Source organism: Pongo abelii, chromosome 12 (genome assembly GCF_028885655.2).
Source record: "Pongo abelii isolate AG06213 chromosome 12, NHGRI_mPonAbe1-v2.0_pri, whole genome shotgun sequence".
Taxonomy (NCBI): Eukaryota; Metazoa; Chordata; class Mammalia; order Primates; family Hominidae; genus Pongo; species Pongo abelii.
The window spans coordinates 50,923,516-50,941,965 of NC_071997.2; positions in this window are offsets into that span (position 1 = coordinate 50,923,516).

The window sequence follows — 18,450 nt, forward strand, 5'->3', positions numbered from 1 at the left end:
TAGGAATGCTTGTGATTTTTGCATGTTGATTTTGTATCTGAGACTTTGCTGATGTTGCTTATCAGCTTAAGGAGATTGGGAGCTGAGATGATGGGGTTTTCTAAATATACAATCATGTAATCTACAAACAGAGACAATTTGACTTTCTCCCTTCCTATTTGAGTACCTGTTGTTTCTTTCTCTTGCCTGATTGCTCTGGCCAGAACTTCCAATACTATGTTGAATGGGAGTGGTGAGAGTGGGCATCCTTGTCTTGTGCCAGTTTTCAAAGGGAATTTCTTAACATAGCTTTCAGTTACTATCTATTGTTCTTTCATTTCACCTACAGGATTTCCTTAAACATTTCTTACAGGGGTGGTCTAGTAGTAAAGAAATTCCTTAGCCCTTTTTTCATCTGGGAACATCTTAATTTCTCCTTCACATTTGAAGGACAATTTTGTCAGATAGAGGATTCTTGGTTGATAGTTTTTAAACTTCTGTTTTAGCCTTTTGAATATATTGGTGCACAGTCTTATTGCTTCCAAAGTTTCTAATGAGAAATCTGCTAGTGATCTTATTGAGAGTCCATTGTATGTGATGAGGTGCTTCTCTCTTGCTCTTTTCAAGTTTTTGTTTTTGGCTTTGGATAGCTAGATGATAATGTGTCTTGGTGTGGATGTTTTTGAGTTCTTCTTACTTGAAGTTCATTGAGCTTTTTGGATGTTTATTTATGTCTTTCATCAAATGAGAAAGTTTGTAGCTATTACTCTCTGTGCCCTTTCTCTCCTTGTCCTTCAAGAACAACCAAAATGTATGTGTTGGTCTATTTAATGCTGTTCCACAGGTCTCTTAGGCTCTGTTTGTTTTCATTTGGTGTTTTCTTTCTTTTCCTCAGATTTAATAATTTTTATTTTTATTGTCCTATCTTTAAGTTTGATGATTTTTCCTTCGGTCTGCTCAAATCTGTCTTTGAATTGCTCTAGTGAATGCTTTATTTTATTATTGTACTTCTCAGCTCCAGAATTTACTTTATTCTTTTTTGTAGGTTTCCTGTTTGTTACTGATGCTTCCATCAACTTTGTTCATACATTTTTTTTACACTTCTCCACATCTTCCTTTATTTTCTTTGAGCATCTATAGGATAATTGATTTAAAGTCTTTGTCTGATGGAAATACCATAGGTCTTTTTCAGGAATAGTTTCTGTTGATTTATTATACTTTTCCATTAAATGGGTCATATTTTTCTTTTTCTTTATATGCCTTGTGTTTTTTTTTTGTTTTAAACTGGACATTTGAATTTAATAATGTGATTAGTCTGGAAATCAGATTTGCCACCCTTCCCTGGAGTTTTTTGTTCTTTATTATTGTTTTGTATTTTTTTAAAATTTTTATTGTTGTAGACTGTGTTAGTAACAGGAATCATCCTAAGATGTAAAGTCAAATTGTTTTAGGATCTTTTCTGATCCTACACCTTGCCTTGGGGATGCATGGTTACCGTTTAATTTTTCTCATATATGCTGTGTTTTTTGAGTCTTTAAGGTTTGGGTTCCAAAAGGAGAAAAAGAGAAAAATGAAGAAAGTGGAAAAAAATTATGAGGGTGAAGGAAAGGGCAGTGGCTCTTTAAATCTACTGGAAGTCATTTCAGCTGGAGAGGAAAGGACTTGCAGCAATAAGGCAGGTGCAACAATGACCGTTGCCTTTTTGCACCTCTCAGTTTAGAAGTATTAGTGATTACAGCACAGATCTTCAATATTTGGAGGACAGGGTCCTTTCTGTTGCTTTGGCTCCTGCTAACTAAGTGCAAACTGCTCCACATACATTCATATAGCTGTTTCCCACAGCAGTAGGGGATGACTAGTTACTGCTGTGCTAAGAGCTGAAATTGACCAAAATTATCTGTAATTTCCCTTCTAAACCTCCCCTGGAAGTTGCAGTCCTTCAATAGACTCTGTAATTCTAAAATAGTTAAATCAGACAGATTCTGCCAATGCAATTTTTATCTAGGTGGGGAGACAGCTTCCTGGTGCTTCCTACTCCACCATCTTCCCAGAATTTTCCTCTTCACAGTAATTTTTACAGACTAATCCCTGCCCCATATTAAGGTATCTTCTCTTGTTATCTCAATTTCATGCCTTTCTGTAATCATGGCAATGTACATTCTATAAATATTTGATAATTAAGAAAAATATGATTTGCTCACCAGTATTATTGATTCAAAACTTTGTAGGCCATGATAGGCTTGAATTGTCATGTAACTTTTCATATTAGATATTCAGATATTCTCCTTCACATTATTTCTTTAAAAAATTGCTGATGACCTGATTTATATAACATATGTCTCATTTCTAGTTTCTGTATTTACAGAGCTTCCCTTGCCCTTCCTTACATTCTAGTTATCCAACTCCTGAATTTCTTTAGATTTCCAGTAACCACAGCCTCTTCCTCTCTCCATTCATGGGCCACAAGTCTCAATCATCTCTTTTTCTCATGGTCTGCCTCTTGTCACAATCCCACTGTCACCAATACAAACCCAGAGAATAAACTAGATACAATGTTCAATAGCATAATGAAGTCAAATACATTCAACAATTAAAATACTTTTAGTGTAAGGTTAATCAGAAGGTAAAGTGCTTCAATCCTGTATATATGTCCCTTTATATCCAATATGAAAGGCACAAATGCATAAAACATTGATTGAAATAGAGTAATGTCAATATGCCCAGGTACTTCTGGCTCTAGTGTATCATAATCTACTCTATTGTTACTGCTCAGTAACTCAATGCTGAATTATCCCACCTGAAATCAAGAATATCTATGTAAACACATTCATGTTTGTTTTCCAAGATAGCTATGCAAGCTAGAAATAATGTGAACGTATATTATTGAACTTACCGGTTTTCTGCACTTTTAATTTTATTCCTAAAACATGATCTTTCTTATCTTTTAAAATATGCTGAAGTGTTAGGAGATTCACTGTTGAAAGAGTTTTCATATAATGCTATTTGCCTTAATAGATGTTTGTTTTTTTCAAAAGCTCTTTCATATCTGGTTGGGAATCTGCATGTTGTCTATGAGCATACAGGCACTCACTTCTATATTTTGGTGACATTCTATTGTTTTAACCCTCGTCAACTTTTTCCCTCTTTACACTCATTGACAGGAAGTACTGTGAGTGTTGACTTATGTAGTTTTGCTTTCTTGGTTGCTTTGAATAGCGCCATCTGGAGACAAATGGTTTGCCAACACAAAGCATTAAACTTTATGTGTGAGAAGGTTAACTGCAGAATTATCACTAAAAATGAGGAGGGAACTGGCATATGATTTAGATGAAATGTTGAAAACACTAAAGGTGGTAGAGAATATTTTGAGAATCATATATTTTCTCTGCATGAGACTAGATAACATACACAAAAAACCCCATAGGTAACCAAGTTCATAAATCTGCTATCTTTGCTGAGTTATATAACCAAAAGGACCAGAATCTCCCTATAGGATTAACAGTACTAAAAACAGTAAAAACTGCAAAGTTCCCGTGACTTTATCAATTAAGTAGTTGTGATTTTTCTATACATTGAGAAATCACAGAGGTTCATTGAAAAGATAAGTAATGTTTACTTATGTTCGGAGCCTGGTTATGGCAATGCATCAAATAAGACAAATTTGCATTAGGTTTTTTCTTCCCAAAGTATTCATTCTTGGCAATGTTTCTGTTTCATCTCTTTATGCACAGATTTTATGCACACATACCTATACTGTATGCACACATACCTATATTGTATGCACACATACCTATACCTATATTGTATAGAAATCCACATGAGTGTCTTTGTATAGAACTGTTTGGGTGAACATCAAAGGCAAAGGAGATAGGCACACAACAGGTTTTGTAAGTTTACAAAAGAAATAGAGAAAATTAGAGCAATGGTTAAATAGTACAGATTTAAAATAAAAATAATAATAATAATTTAGAGGTAAAATTATATGCTCTGTTTTTCCACTACTTTGCGAGAGGACTCTAGCTGTCTGGATATCTGGTAGAAGCCTCATTGTATTAAAACATTCTGTATTTTTTGATATGTAATTAAATTGATATTACATCTTATTGGAACACAGTAAAATTATGACTGAAAGGAGAACTAAAGTTACCGAGAAATCATTTTTATAGCAAGCTGGAAAAAGAGGCAGGATGAGATAAAATGATTCAATACCTTTTATATAGGCCAGGATCCAGATTATTGACTAGGAGAATCTTTCAGCTTTCTATTCATGAAGGTATTTCTAATGTGCTACCCTCTTAAGCTGCTTTCACTGTTAATAAAGGAAACATTATGGTGGAATTTATCTTGAATAAGGTAATAAAATTAGCTTATTTGATGATCCATCGATTATGTACCTTGGTGGTCATCCGAATTAGTTGAAAATTTGTGACTACATAAAAATCTGCACAAGGATTTTTATAGCAGCTTTATTAATAATTGCAAAAACTTGGGCAACCAAGATATTCTTTAGTAGGTGAATGGATAAACTGTGGTACATCCAGACAATGGACTAGTATTCAGCACTAAAACAAAATTGAGCTATAGAGCCACAAAAAGACATTGCAAACCTTTAAATGCATATTACCAAGTGAAAAACCCCAATCTAAAAAGGCTACTTATGATACGATTCCAAGTATCTGACATTCTGGAAATGACAAAACTATGGAGACAGTGGTTACCAGGGGTTAGGGGAGAGGGAGAGATAAATATGCACAGCACAGAAAATTAAGGCAGTGAAAGTAGTCTGTAGGACACTAAAATGATGGATACATATGATTATACATTTGTCCAAACCCACAAAATTTTCAACACTAAGAATGAACTCTAATGTAAACTATGGTTTTTGGTGATAATACATCAAGGTAGGTTCATCGATTGTTAACAAATGCCCCCCTCTGGAAGGGGATATTGGTAAGAGAGGAGGCAATACATGTGTGGGGACAGGAGTTATTTGAAATAACTACACTTTCCTCTTAATTTTGCTGTAAAATTAAAACTTAAAAAATAAAATCTTTAAAAGATTAGATATCTTCTTTCTGGGTAGTTTCAAAAATGTGTCTGCTTAGTTTGTTGGTGACATTTTTGAATAGAAGAACTTTTGATTTTTGGCACTATTATTATTTTAATAAGAGTTGGTGTTAAGTTTCTGCTGTTCATATAGAAACAATTCAGAGGATTTTCATTTTTACTATGATATAAAATATTACAAATTATTTTCTATTTCCTTCTCTCTTTAAAAGTTAAATATAACTGAGCTGTGAAATAATGTAATTCTGGTATCTTTTTATTGGTATATTTTAACTTCTATTCAATATCTTTTGAAGTAAGAGAATACTATGTTGAGTAATGACAACAGATATGAGAACAGAGAAGAAATGAGTCTTCTGATGAAAATAGAAACTTGAGGTTCTCAACTTTGAGTGTTTGTTAGCATAACAAAGGAACTTTAAAAAAAAGCTGATTTCCATTCCCAATATTTTGATGTAATTGACCTGAAGTAGGAGGGGCCTGAGCATTTGTAATTTTTTATTCTAACTTATTTCCACTGATTGTAATGAGCATTCAGGGTTGAAGATATGAGGTTTTATATTTTTTAAGAAATTCGAATATTTTATTTAGTTCATAAAAATACTGAATTCAAGTTGTCTTTCATAATTCTTAACTTTATTTGTATCTATATTATGGATTTTATTTCATTTCTGATCTTAAGCATTCCTACTCTTTTTCTTTGGTTCCATATATAAAGTAACAATAATCAATGTTATTGATTTAAGAAAAACACACTGTTGGAAGTATGTATCTTTTCTACTTAAAAAAACATGTATTTTTATTAATTTCATTCTTTCTCTTAATTCTATCTTTGTCTTTTTAGTTTTTTATGCTTGTATATTTTTATAAACAGTTTTTAGTTGCTTATTTTATTCTCTTTATTTGCATAAGTTCCAAGTTCCTATAGCTTTTGTTTTTTCTTGTGTGATAAAGACATTTGAGTCTTAAATTTATTTCGAGTTCAGCTTGCTTTTTTCCATAAATTTTGTGTTACTGTGTCTCTGTTGCTTTATAATTGTTTTGTGGTTTCAGTTTGTATTTATTTTAAATTTCATTTAAGTAGTTTTGCAAGTATTTATTTTCAAATAAAGATTTTTTGGTAAGTTTTCACAATTTATTTTAATTTTCTTGCATTATATAAAGACTATAGTATGTAAACTCAATACACTTTCTTAAAATTGTATTGATTTTTGTTGATGTTCCATGGACATATTTAAAAAATAAATAACGTACTTGTTCTCTATTTCAAGTATTAAAATTTCTACGTATTTCTATTGACTTGATTTTGAAAATTAATTATATTATTTAAATTCTGAAAGCGCATGTTTTTTTCCTGGAGCTGATTTTAATGGCAAAATTCCTCTTTTAATCATCAATACTATATTCTAAAGGTTGTTGCTTTATATGTGAACATATTTTTTTCCGTTCTTCTTTCTCTTTGATTAGAGCCAGTACAGAGTAGTCCTTAGTTTTTAAAATTGATTTTGTGCCCATAATTCCACTGAAGTTTTATAATTTATATGTAGATTCAATTCAATTTTTTAAAGAATGAATATATCATCTGTAATGACAGCATTTTTGCTCTTTTAATCCTCCAATGTTATGTTTTTCTTTAAATTTATTTGACAGGTCCTCTATGTTCTCATTACTACCTATTTCCCTTACTTAAAAAAGAATATATCAACAGGTTTTTAAGAATTACTTATGTACTTGTGAGTTTGCTTGAGGCTTTATGTTAGCATCCCTCAGTGCCTACTCTTTAAGCAAGTACATTTAATTTATAATTCAGGACAGTTTATTCTTTTATTTATATTTGTATTTTTTCAAATTATTTAAGTGAATTTTCAAAAATGATATTTGGTTACCTGCTGACAGTTTAACCTTGGCTTATATCTCCAGGCACATTTGTAGTAAATACAGTTTGTTTTTGAAAGACATGACTAATAATACATATATCTCTTGCATCTGGGTGCCCGTTTCTACTTATTTATTTCTGCTGGTACTCACTCATGTTTTCTTTTTATCTTCATATGTCTGATTATCATTTATTGTGTTAGCTTTTAGGTATGAAAAATAATTTGGGCAAATACATTGAGTCTTAGATGACTTTACCTTCCCTTGCTTTTTCCATGTGTCAGAAGACACACATAATGAAAAATCATTTTAGTTATATTTGAGGACTTGAGGTTTTTGCTATGCAGATGACACGAAACTGGTCAGAAAGTCATATTGTGGTTGATTTATTTTGAGTTCCTTTAAATTTTTGAGTAGCATTTTGGGGACTGAACCTAAAAGATAGTGTATACAAATTACATGTGTAATTACATGTGCTCTTACTTTTGTCCCTTAAGTCCTAGTCAGGTGTCAAAACCACAAATTAGCTTCTCAGCTTTGTTTCCTAGATTCTCAAATACCCTCAAGGAGAGGTAGCCCCATATGTTGGCCTACTTCTGGGATCCAGGTCTCTTCTGAACATGGGCTCAGTAATTCATCATTATTCGTTAAATATATCAGAAAAAAATCAATAATATTTTATTGAGCTTTTAAAAAATTATCATTATCTGGAAAGATGGTATCTTATTATTATTATTACAACAGCAACACCACCATTACCATTACCATTGTCATCATCATTTTATTCAGATTGTTATCTCTCTCCTGCAGAAATTTTATGTTTCTGGGAGCCACATAATCTGAGTATACATTTTTTTTCTTTATAGCTGGCTTTAAGTCCCTTTGGGTACATTGTCTTATGTGCATTTATAGGTGGCACAGGTCTAATGGTAGAAGTTCCTGTACCAGAGGCAATACTTACAACGGTATAAGTGTCTTGGTCTCTACCACTGTTAGCAGCTGTATTATTACGTGGCAAGTGGTCAGTGCGTCGTCAAACCAGAAGAAAGAACTCTCTTAAGAGACTAAATCACAAAGAACATGAGTGGTTTTGATATTTTACCCATCACCCTGAAAGCTAAACTGACATATTCTTGAATGACTGTAGAACCTGAAAAAACACTTTGATCAATAGCTAGGGAAAAACTAATTTAAAAATAATTTTATACTTTATGTACATATATAATTTTTTTATTTGTAAGATTTCAATATGAGACATAATTTTCTTTCAGTTTTATCTGTGTTATTGAATAGGTGTTCTTACCGATAATGTCAGGACATTATGTTTCGTTTTTGAAGACAAGTTTCATATGCTTCTAATTTTCCCACCAGCATCAGTGCCAGAATATTATTTTCTCATTAATATTTTCTTGAGTACTTCTTTTGATTAATCATTACTATTCCAAACATATGTGCATAGGACCTGCCCTAGAATGCTTGAAGAATTAACTACCACAAGAAATGGATGCAACTTTTACTCACAAACACACTGAGTTCCACACAGGAAGTAGCAACCTAGAAGGGTATAGCTTACTAATGGTGAACAATCAATGTATTATTATTATCGTCAATGCAATTTTACACAGAAGATACTTTGAGATGTATTCCCTAGTGCAAAGATTCCTGACACTCTGCAAGTTAGGCAACCTACTTAACCTGTGCATCAGTTTCCTGATCTATAAACTAGAGATAATAATTATACCTATATTTTATGATACGAGAATTAAATGAGTTAGTAGATATGAATGTTAGAGGAGCACCTGGCAATAAATAGTTGCTATTTCCAAGGTGTTGAAAGTAGAAGTTAGGTAATAAATAGCACTCCAAGGATTCATTCCATTTCTTTTCAGGACAGTAGAGCATTACTATTCTAAAACTCTTCCTAGAACTTGAAAGCCCAGCAATCTTTTCAATATCATCTAACTCACCCATCCCTACCACATGGTAAGTACTTGCTTGACCAAAGAAAAGTGATTCCTTCTAAATCTCAGCTGTGAGCTTCCTTATCCCCATCTGGTCCCTCTCTCTCTTTGTTTTTTTTTTTCACTTTTTTGGCATCATGACACAAAAAAACGTGAGTCACATCTACAGTAAATGGTCAATTTATGACACTAGAAGATTGTAACTGACCAGCAAAACCGGTCCTTCTTATCTTAGTCTGCTTTACTTCAGTATTTTTCAGAGTACTTGCTGCCACCCATTAGTAGGTTACAAAACAACTTAGTGTATCACAATTATCATTTAAATAATAAAATCAATTTATAAATTAATAAAATAGAGATGACATATTGTAAAATTAAATATAATTTTATTACATTCTTATTTATGTGTGAGGGGAGTTTTTTTTTACATTATAGAGTAAAAAACTTTTATTATGGCTTATGATCAAGAAATTGAAAAGCACTACTTTATTTTATTTCTAGCATACAATAAAGAATAAATTTATTTTTCATTAATAAAGAAAAAAATGAGAAAAAGTAATTACCTAAGTCTTAATTCTGGCCTTAAGGAAGCTGTTTTTCAGTGCCTTAAACGGTGAAAAGCAGAGAAGATACTCATGATTATGACCTCACTGACACTGCTCAAAGAACCAGAGGATCTTTACACTTATAAACATGTCCTCAGATTGAAGATTTAAAGACATCTATTTTATAAACTCTTCATAAATAGTGACAATACTCAAGACTTGCTGCATAGCAGTAATTTAGTATTTCAAGTCTACTGAAACCCTCTAATCTTCCCTGACACCACCCTTCAGTTTGAAACATCTTGAGCTAAGGAAGCTACACTACAATGAATTGTGCATCCCACTGCTCTATAATGTAATATTATTTATATTAACATTATTAGTACAACATATACTAATTTTGGCAAAATACCATGAAAATCTAATACAATTATGTAGTACATATGTGGGTAGAGGAGGACACTTCCAGCAAATCATAGCCCACCTGAAAACTGCTGATTTAATGGAAAAAAAAAAGTCCCATGAAAAGTAATCATGGTAATTTAAGATGAAAATTATCATGATGGTAATTTAAGATGAAAATTATCATGTCAAGTTAGTGTTTATAAAAGAAGAAAAGAGATGATCTGATGCAGGCATATCAGAAAATGTAGGCATTTATGATATAGGCATATCATAAAAATATAAGAATCATTACACAGCTATAATAAATGTAATCTTCAATATGTAAATGGAGAGGAAGGATCTATACCAAGTGCTTATGCGTGCCAGTTGATTTGTTAGAATAGTTTTAGTTGGAAATTATAAAATGGATATAAAAATGCTAAAAAACCCAAGTCTCAATAAACTACAAATTGCAGATGTTATACACAATTTTAGATTTGTCAACTCTGACTTCATTTTTCACATTCTTCCCCTCCACAATTGGAAAAAAAAAAGATTTAAAAAAGTTATAGACCAGGAAATAGAAATTGAAAACAAACCCACTACTTAGAATGAATCTGTAAATGTGTAAAATAGGCAAATAACAATAATAGAAAAAAAACCTCATTTATCCCACAGAGGTATTACAAGCAGAAGGATGTAGCATTAAATAGTGGCTTTGAATGGCCTCCAGTCTCTAGGCCAAAAAATTGTGAAAGCCAAATTTAGAACTTTTTTTTTCTTTTGAGACTGGGTCCCACTCTGGTTGCCCAGGATGAAGTGCAGTGATGTTATTTTGGCTCAGTGGAGCCTCAACCTCCCCAGGCTCAGGTGATTCTCCTACCTCTGCCTTCTGAGTACCTGGGACCACAGACTCATGCCTGCATGCCCAGCTAATTTTTTTTTTTGTATGTTTATTAGAGATGGGGTTTCAGCATGTTGCCCAGGCTGGTCTCAAACTCCTGGACTCAAGCAATCTGCCTGCCTTGGTTTCCCAGAGTGCTGGGGTTACAGGTATGAGCCACTGTGCCCGGCCCCAACTTTAGAATTTTGCTGTCTGATTTATTATTAAATACTGATGGGAAAAGAGGAGAAATTTAATGGGTGGCTGCAAAAATAAGAGATGTGCCAATGATGGTCAGATTTGGAAAAGGAAAACAGAAATCTTTAAGCCTGACAATGGTTTCTGTGGCTAAAAATAAATGGTAGGTTTATTACATGAAATATTCGAATATTATAATAAAGACTGTTAGCTGATCCTATGTGCATTGGGAAGAACATAGATAATATTTGGCCAAGATAATTAAGTGATTAAAAATGCATTTTAGAACAAACATTTCAGTGCTAGTAAGGAAGGTAAAATATATGTGAAAGAGGACATTTGAAGGCTTAGTTTGCTGCCAAAAGGTAGATGAATTTGGACATAGCAGGAAAATAATATTTATTCAGTACAGTTGTCCCTCAGTATGCATAAGTGATTGGTTCCAGAATCCCCTCTGGATACTAAAATCCATAGGTGCTCAAGTGTCTTATATAAAATGGTGTATTAATCACATTTAAAAATAACCTATGTATATCCTTTTGTATACTTTAAATCATCTCTAGATTATTTTTAATGCTTAATACAATGTAAATGTTATGTAAATAGTTGTTATACTGTATTGCTTGGGGGATAATTACAAGAAAAAAAGTCTGCACAGATTCAGTATAAATACAACCCTCCATTTTTTTCCTGAATATTTTTTGATCTGCAGTTGGTTGAATCCACAGATGTAGAACCCATAGATTCAAAAAAACAACTGCAGCTGTTATGTATCAGGCTATTACATGCATTATCTTGCATTTAACTACAACAGGTTTTGCTAGAATTATTTATTACATATTGTATATGAGAAAACTAAGCCTCCAAGAGGCTAGATAAATTAGATAAGCTTGTAAAGCTACTAGGTGGCAGAATCAGGATTTGAAGCTGGTTTTACTTTTTACTATACTATTTGCTTCTCATTTCCACCAACAAATTACTTGACTTTTCCAATAACAAGAATAATTAACTAGTAGTAGAACTTTTATACTAGGTAATGGAAGTTATTTTTATGTTGAGAAAATGTGTTTTGCCCAGTGTCATCAGTAAGATGCCTATGAGCCGATCCATAAAGTCAACTATTTATTGTAAATGAGGGTCTCCTCTATTCATTTGAATTACAATAAAGGTAACAAGATTTCTGCAGCCTGCAACTCATCCATTTCTGGTTATTTATAAACAATGTAACAGAATTATCATCAAATTGCTTTTCTTTTCCAACTCGATCCATTTGACTTGTTCCCTTTGCTTGAATTGTAGGAAAAATAATTTAGTAAATACTAATGAATTCTAAATTTGCATAAATCATCTCCCTATGTGATTTATAATCCTGAATTAAGTATATCTCAAAATACCAATGTGCAAAGAAAGTCTATTATATGGGTAGACATAATTCTAATAATCATGCAATTTAAAAGCTAAAAAAATGAAGACTAGATTACCTCAAGCCACTCAGAAATGAGGCTTTTCATTCACTTTTTATCTTTTTATCAGTCTGCCAATTAGAGAAATATATTTCCATCTTGTATTATTTTAGCATTACATTAATGTTGGTTGAGTAATTAGTTTCCTTCACAAAATTTGCTTAATTTTTACACTAATAAAAACATAAGTAAATATGAATTCACTAATTTATTTATTTATACAGCTAATAGTATATTTTTATGATGGCTTAATAAATGCCAAGCACTATTTTAAAATCTAAAAATAAAACAATGTATAAGAAAGTATATGTGTGTGTGTGTGTGTGTGTGTGTGTGTGTATGCTCTCAAAGAACTTGCAACCTATGAAGAGAAGAGATCAGATAAATAAGCAAATACCTCAACAAACATAAGAGATCAGATAAATAAGGAAATAACCCAACAAACATGACATTTTTTGCTATATTAGGAAAAGAAATCATAGTGGAAAAAATTGCAGGTGGGTACTATATTGTTTGTTTCTTTCTAACAGTGTGATTAGAATAATTTTCTTTGACATTTAAACTGAAATCTATAAAAGAAGAACCAGACCTTAATTTTGCAAGAAAAACTGGTTAATGAAGAATGCTGTATCCAGCACAGCTATCCCTCAGAAATGAAGAACTAAAGTCTTTTCTAGACAAGCAAATGCTGAGGAAATTTATTGCTACTATACGTATTCTACAAGAAATTCTAAAGGGAGTTCTGAAAACTGAAAGAAAAAGATGCTAATAGGATGGCTATACTAATATTGTGATCATAGTGTGTAAACCACTTATATATTTAGTAAGAAAACTTAAATAAAAATCTATTAAAATAATCATTATTGCAACAATTTGTTATAAAATAGGCAATATAAAATGTAAATTGTGAAAAAAATTCAAAATATTTGCAGAGAATAAAGTTAGTACATACAGGGCTTTTTTTGTTTCCTTTTTTTCTTCTGTTTATTTTATTTTACTTTATTTTTTGAGACGGAGTCTTGCCCTGTTGCCAGGCTGGAGTGCAGTGGTGCAATCTCGGCTCACTGCAAACTCTGCCTCCCGGGTTCAAATGATTCTTCCGCCTCAGCCTCCTGAGTAGCTGGGACTACATGTAGGCACACACCACCATGCCCGGCTAATTTTTGTATTTTTAGTAGAGACAGGGTTTCATCGTGTTAGCCAGGATGGTCTCGATCTCCTGACCGTGTGATCCACCCACCTCAGGCTCCCAAAGTGCTGGGATTACAGGCGTGAGCCACTGCACCTGGTCTTTTTTTCTTTTCTTGTAATCAAAGTTAAGTTGGTATCAGTTTTAAACAAATTGTTATAACAATAGGATATTTTTTGTAAGCCTTCTGAAAACCACAAAGCAAAAGCCTATAACAGATACACTAAAAATAAATAGCAACACAGTAGCAGAGGAAATAACTTAATCACAAAGGAAGACAGTAAGAAATGAAAAAAGTAAGAGAAGAGCTACAACACAACCAGAAAACAAGAAACAAAATAGCAGTAGTAAGTCCTTACCTATCAATAATATCAATTGTAAATTGACTAGATTATGCAATTAAAAGACATAGAATGATTGAAATGATAAAAATCAGACTCAACGTAATGCTGTCTACAAGAAATTTGCTTCACCTGTGAAGAAATATATAGACTGAATGTGAGGGATGGAAAAAGACATTCTATGCAAATGGAACCAAAAAAAGCAGAAGTAGCTATAATTATATCAGATAACAAAGATTTTCAGTAAAAAACTAAAAAGAGATGAAGAAGGTTTTCGTGTAATGATATATGTGGAAATTCAGCAAGAGGATATAACAATAGTCAATATATATCGACCCAACACTGGACAACCCAAAAATATAAAGCAGTATCAGTAGATCTAAAGAAGGAAAAAGACTACAACACAATAGTAGAGGACTTCAACATGCCACTTTTGCAATGGACAGATCATGCAGGCAGAAAACCAACAATAAAACCTGAGAGTTAAATAACACTATAGACCAAATGGACCTTAACAGACATTTATAAAACATTACATCTTATTGCAGTGGAATATACATTCTTTTCATCAACACATAAAATATTATCCAGGATAGATAATATGTGAAGTCAAAAAACTAGTCTCAACAAACTAAAAAATTCAGTAACATGTCAAATTTCTGATCACAGTAGAATAAAACTAGAAATCAATAACAAGAGAACCTTTGGACACTGTACAAATACATATAAATTAAACAACATGCACCAGAATGACCAATGAATCAATGAAGAAATTAAGAAAATAATTTTAAAAATTTGTGAAATAAAAATGGAATTATAATATACCACTAAGAGATAGAGCAAAAGCAGTACTATATAGTAATAAATGTTTACATCAATAAAAAAAAAGACTTTGGGCAAACAATCTAGCAGTACATGTTAAGGAAATACAAAAGCAACAATGAACCAAACCCAAAATAGAAGGGAAAGAAGTCTAAAGATCAGAATAGAAATAAGTTAAATTAAGATAAAAGAACAATACAAAAGATCAATAAAACAAAAAGTTTTTTGAAAAGATAAACAAAACCAAGACACCTTTAGCTAGAACAAAAAAAAGAAAAAGATGCAAATAAATAAATTCAGATATGTATAAAAACACTACAACTGATAACACAGAAATACAAAGAATCACTAGAGACTGTTATGAACAACTATATGCCAACAAACTGGAAAACCTAGAAGAAATGGATAAATTCCTGGACACATACAACCTATTAGGATTGAGTCATGAAAAAGTGGAAAATCCAAACAGATTAATAATAATATCAAAGCAGTAATAAAAGGCACCCAATCAAAGAAAAGCCCGGGACCTGATGGGTTCACTGCTAAATTCTACCAAATATAAAAAAAAAATAAAAAAAGCTGGAGACAGTACCCTGACTTTAAACTATACTACAAGGATGCAGAAACAAAAAAGAGCATAGTACTGGTACAAAAGCAGACAAATACACCAATGGAACAGGTTACAGAACACATAAATAAAGCCACACACCTACCACCATCTGATCTTGGACAAAGTAGACAATAGCAAACAATGGGGAAAAGAAATCCTATTCAATAAATGGTGCTAGGATAACTGGCTAGCCATATGCAGGAGATTGAACCAGGACCCCTTCCTTTCACCATATGCAAAATTCAACTCAAGATGGATAAAAAACTAAATATAAAACCTAAAACTGTAAAAAGCCTAAAAAAAAAAATAGGAAATATCATTCTGGACATAGGCCTTGGCAAATAGTTCATGATAAAGACTCCAAAAGCAATTGCAACCGACATGAAAATTGACAAGTGGGACCTAATTAAACTAAAGAGCTTTAGTTTGCATAACAAGAGAAACTATTAGTGGAGTAAACAGACAACCAACAGAATGGAAGAAAATATTCACAAGCAATGCATCCAACAAAGGCCTGATATACAGGATCTATAAGGAACTTAAACATATCAACAGCCAAAAACCAAATAACCTGATTTAAAGATGGACAAAGGACATGAACAGACACTTCTCAACAGAAGACATACATGCAGCTAAAAAGCATATAAAAAATGCTTGACATCACTAATCATTAGAAAATGCAAATCAAAACCATCATGAGATGCCATCTCACACTAGTCAGAATGGCTATGACTAAAAATTCAAAAAATAACATGTTGACAATGTTGTGGAGAAAGGGGAACACACCTGTGTTGTTGGTGTGAATGTAAATTAATTCAGCCACTATGCAAAGATACTTAGAGATTTCTCAAAGAACTTAAAACAAAACTCCCACTTGACCTAGCAATCCCATTCTTGGGTATATATCCAAAGGAATATGAATTGTTCTATCATAAACATACATGCATGAGTATGCTCATTGCATCACTTTTCACAATAGCAAAGACATGGAATCAACCTAGATGCGCATAAGTGGTGGACGGAATAAAGAAAATGTTGATACATATACACCACTGAATACTAAGCAGCCATAACAAAGAATGAAATTATGTCCTTTGCAGCAGCATGGGTGTAGCTGGAGGCCATTATCCTAAAGGAATTAATGCAAGAACAGAAAACTATGTTTTCTGCATGTTCTTACATACAAGTGGGAGTTAAACTTTGAGTACACGTGGACACAAAGAGGGGAAAAATAGACATCAGAGTTTACTTGAGAGTGGAGTTTGGGAGGAGGGTGAGAAAAAAAACTACCTTACAGGTTCTATGCTCACTACCTGGGTGACAAAATAAATCATACACCAAACCCTAGTAACATGCAATTTATCTAGGTAACAAACTTGCGCATGTATCACCCTGAACCTAAAATAAAAGTTGGAGTAAAAAACATCATTCACCATTATCAATTGGGATTCATTTCAGGGATGTAAAGATGGTTCAACATATGCAAATCAATAAACGTGATACATCACATGAACAGAATCAAAGACAAATACCATATGTCATCTCAATAGATGCTGAAAAAGCATTTGATAAAATTCGCTATTCCACTATGATAACAACTCTTAATAAAGTAAGTATAGAAGTATCATATCTCAAGGTCGGTTGCGGTGGCTCACGCCTGTAATCCCAGCACTTTGGGAGGCTGAGGCAGGCAGATAACGTGAGGTTGGGAGTCCGAGACCAGTCTGACCAACATGGAGAAACGCTGTCTCTATTAAAAATACAAAATTAGCCAGGTGTGGTGGCGCATGCCTGTAATCCCAGCTACTTGGGAGGCTGAGGCAGGAGAATTGCTTGAACCCAGGAGATGGAGGTGTGGTGAGCCGAGATCACACCATTGCACTCCAGCCTGGGCAACAAGAGCGAAACTCTATCTCAAAAAAAAAAAAAAAAAGTATCATATCTAAAAATAATAAAAGCCACATACGACAAAACCACAGGCAATATCATACTGAATGGGGAAAAACTGAAAGTCTTTTATTCATTAATAACATGATAAGGATGCCTACTTTCACCACTTTTATTCAATGTAGTTCTGAAAGTCTCAGCCAGAGCACTTAGGCAAAAGAAAGATATAAAAGTCATCCAATTTAGAAAGAAAAGTGTCAAATCATCTTTTGTGGCAGATGACATAATCTTATACTTAGAAAAACCTATCAACACCAAAAAAAAAAAGTAAAGCCAGCCTCTAACTGGTAAAAAATAAATAGTAAATTTGAAGAATAAAAAATCAACATACAAAAATCAGTCATATTTTTCTAAGTACTATATGTGAGAACAGGCAGAAAACAGTTTTCTGGTTTTTTATTTTACAAAAATAATATTAATTTTTCCAATATGTTAATAGTGATCAGTTTGAAAAAGAAATTCAGAACCCAATTACATTTACAATAGCTACAAAAATAAGAATAAAATACCTGTAATAGCTTCAACCAAAGGAGTGAAAGATCTCAATAATAAAATAATGTCAATGAAAGAAACTGAACAGGATACAAATGAATGGAATTATATCTCATGCTCATGGATTGGAAAAATTAATGTTATTAAAATGTCCATATTACTCAAAGCAGTGAACAGATTCATTACAATTTCTATATAAAAATAACAATGACATTCTGCACAGAAATAGAAAAAATTTCTAAAATTTGTATTTAACTAAAAAAAAAAAAAAAGAACAGATAGAAATCAATACTGAGTAGAAAGAACAAAGCTGGAGGTATCTCATTACCTGGCTTCATATTGTACTACAAAGCTGTAAAAACCATGATACTGGCATTAAAACAGATGCATAGACCAGTGGAACAGAATGGAGAACCCAAAAATAAATCCATTAATTTACAGCCAACTTATTTTTGATAAAGGTGCCAAGAATATACATTGGGGAAAAGATAATTCTCTTTAATAAATGTTGCTGGGAAAACTGGATACCCATATGAAGAAGAATGAAACTAGATTTCTATCTTTCATTATATATGCAAATTATTGAAAATTGATCACATACTTAAATATAAGAACTTAAAATATGAAACTACTAAAAGAAAATACAGGGGAAAATCTATAGAACATTGCTAAATATTTTTTGAGTCAGACCACA